Raw genomic sequence first — 3,459 nt, 5'->3', positions numbered from 1 at the left:
GACGTTTGTTTCTGAAGCATCTGTGTGAAGAATGGATGGTTTTATGACAGTGCTCACATGGGTGAAGATCAAAACAGTGATCTTTCAGATGGCCAACTCGGTCACAGTGTTGGCATTTCACGATCTGTTGTTGTTGTTGTTGCTGTGGAAGAGGGGCAAAGTCTGGAACAGCTGGAGGTGAACTGTCATGAGGAGCAAGTGAACTGTCATGAATGAATCCAGCACTCTGAAATTGAATGGACTTGGCATAGTCTGGAATATGAAAGGACAAGTCCTTATCATATCCAAGACCAGTTCTGTGCTTGTTGTGGACAAGTTGTTCCCAAGGTCTGATGATGGGCTTGGGAAGTGCAGATTGAGTTTCTGCATCTGCATGTACAGCTGCTACTTTATTGGGCATTGGATCTGAATGAACTTGCTGCTTATGGGAGTTTATTTCACTGTTCTGAACAAAAACAGGTTCAGAATGATGACTCCTTTGTTTTAATTCTTCTTGCTGAAGCTGAGATTCAAGCTCCAAAAATTCTACCTTTTCTTGTGTATACTGCAGATAGGTTTTGATATCACAGAGAGTGTTCTTGCTAATTTTCACTGTATCATGATCAGTAGAATGCATCAAAGTTTTCAAGAATTCTAACACTTCAGTAATTTTAGCCATATTCTCCATTGTCAAAATTACACCTTTTAAAAACTGATCATAACTATGAACAAATGAATAAGAAGCACCCACTCACAATACTATGTCAAGAATCTTTTCCTTATCGCTGGAAATCTAGAACTGTTATGATTGAAATGAGACAGGAGTTATCAACACATCTTAAAGACACATATCATGCACGAATACAGCGACCAAGAGTGATAGAGAGAGTCCAAATACAACAGTCTCTGCGCAAACCATCAATCCAATGTTTGTAAACTCCAGTTGGTTTATTGAAGATGAAATGTGAATGGCACACGCGCAACGATACCACACTGCAATATCAGCTTCCTTGTCCGGAATAAATTGTGAAGTGTCACCGACAGCTATTATACTCCGTCGTTCTTTAGAAAACTTGCCAGGATAAAAAGACAACTTGAAATTGGATTTGAAGCCAATTCTCGATTCCAGCCAATTGCGAATATAAGTTTCCTGCTCCCCTGGGGAATCGAAAGTCAATTTGTTGGGGTAAACCAGTTCTTGATCTTCTTTGCAGAGCCAAGGTACAAGCAATGTAACATTCTGCTTCGCACTTCTGGCCAAATATGCCGCACGAAAAAGAGGATTAATAGCTGTTCCAGTCATCCAAGGTAAACTTGCAGTTGTAACTATTGCAACATTGCGCCTTCCTTCTTCCAAATTGTGTGTTCCACTCTCATTCCATGGTCCTGCCTGATAGCGATAACCTGTGCTTTGCAACACACTGGCTATCCTAAGATCAAGTTCGTCAGTGCTCTTCTCACTCTCTTTAGTGGTTATTATGGCATCCGTTGACAAGGCACCATTCAAGTCAAGTTGATCCCTCCGTTTATGGTTGCATAAAACATCCAAGACTTTGTCACACACATCTTTTCTTACACCAAGTTGATCAAGTAATGGGCCAGATTGCTTAACAAGACTTGCCAAAAGCTCTGGAACATCCAATGGTGCCACATCCTTCACATCTTGGGAATCTGTTGGAGTCGCCTTCAGACTCCTCTTCAAATTTTCCACGAACTCCGCCGGCTTGATATTGTCGAAAAACTCGGAAGCCGACTTTTATATTGTTAAACACACATGATAATTGAGGCTTACAATAGGAATTTATAACCAGGGTCTAGCTATAGCAAACAGATATCAGGGTGTTGTGCAGAAATAGATGAAGATGAAGGTCCAGTGTGATGTCTGTGAAAAAGCAGAGGCCACTTTCCTGTGTTGTGCTGATGAGGCTGCTCTCTGTTCAGCCTTAATATTCTCTGAAAAATGCACAAAACAACCTTGGGTACAATGAGAAACCATACCTCAATGCTCCGACTCTTTAATCTCTACGACTTCCTAATCAATGCGGCCATGATACCTTGAAATTCTGAGCATAAATAAATCTGAAACAGGCTCCTTATTTGCACATCCTTGGATCTTTAATTCCGGCCCAACCATTGAGAATAAATCAAGCTTCTTGCTGAGATTGGATACACGACCTGCCTGGAGATGGAATGTAGCTGTAAGCAAATTAAAATGCCAATGCTGGAGCCCCCATTCTCAGATATAATAATACTGATTGGAGATTACATTTGCGACTCTCAAGTCACGAAATTTTGCTTCGTCCAGTTTTTAGTGCCGTCAAAGATTTATTGGAACCGTGTCACCCATATGGTAAACGCCACCGCGAACATTCTACCGCGTATTGACCACATTTGTACACATTTTAAATAAAATTGGTATCCACCGCTGGAATTTTGAGAGTTCTTTGCGATTTGCTCTCAAAAATTTCACTCGACAACAACAAGTCTAAATTCCTTAATAATTTCCCTGCACGGAGAAGCCGCTGCTAAGAAGGTTCATCGATTCGAGCGGTCACGCATGCAGGTTACTAAATTGAAATCCGATCTGGTGTTTCTTAAACGTTGCAGAGATTCCTCGGTTATTCCTAACTTTGCCCGGATTAAACATAACCTCAATGTTCCTAAAAATCGTGGTGTTTTTCTGAAGGCTAGTCTAGGGTTGGTCAGATCTGAGATTGACAGGGTAAGAAGGGATCTAGATCATCGATCCAGACTTCTTCTGGCGACTCATTTGGAGCTGTCGAATATTTTCCCTGCTTCTCTCTGGTCCAAGATTGATTCCTGTTCAGCTTTGAAGGCCATGAGATTGGAAGAATCCCTAAAGATCAGACAGTCCGCGAAGTATAATAAACTCTCTGGCGGTTCGAATCTGGATTCTGGTCCATTCTATGGTCGGTGTTCTGATAGTCGGGTCTCCTTTAACCAGGTCTCCTCCCTGAGGGCTTGGGTTTTAAGCGGCTCTTCTTCTGTTCATCTGGATCGGCCACCCTCCGGCTCTGATTTGATGCAAGGAAACGACGGTGTTAGCAACGATAAGGTTAGTCATTCCATGGATCCGGTTTCACCTTCCTCTCACTGCGCTGGATTTCGGTCGCCGGTTGGTACGGGTTCGTGTGAGCAAGTTGCGGTGTCGAACGACGATTCTACCCAGGTATCGGACTTCGTTGATCGAAGGTGCATAAGTCAGATAGGCCAAGCAGCGTATTCTGGGACCGGTTCTTCGGATTGTATGGCAGCTGATTCGTCAAGGAGTAAGGGATTGCTCATTAGTTCTGTTGAGCCAGCACATGCACGTAACTCAGATTGTATTGCTGCTGGCCGGCCGACGGTTTTCGGACTGCGTGGTGGCTCTGATGAGCTGGTTGGCGCAGGTGGGTCAGGCCTCGGCACGCGGTGTAATCCGGTTGGTTTTGCGCTGGAGTCGATGGTTCTTGGTAAGTC

The 3,459-nt window shown here is 43.4% G+C and overlaps 1 pseudogene; it reads right to left on the bottom strand.

Moving 5' to 3' along the window:
- Window positions 1-817: 817 nt before the first annotated feature.
- On the bottom strand, window positions 818-2,349 carry LOC149151901 (digalactosyldiacylglycerol synthase 1, chloroplastic pseudogene; annotated as a pseudogene).
- Window positions 2,350-3,459: the final 1,110 nt, after the last annotated feature.

The sequence above is a fragment of the Pinus tabuliformis genome, chromosome 9 (assembly GCF_031772625.1).
Source record: "Pinus tabuliformis cultivar Carrire ecotype Pingquan chromosome 9, CPIR1, whole genome shotgun sequence".
NCBI classification, from domain to species: Eukaryota; Viridiplantae; Streptophyta; class Pinopsida; order Pinales; family Pinaceae; genus Pinus; species Pinus tabuliformis.
This window is presented reverse-complemented; position numbering and strand designations above follow the sequence as displayed.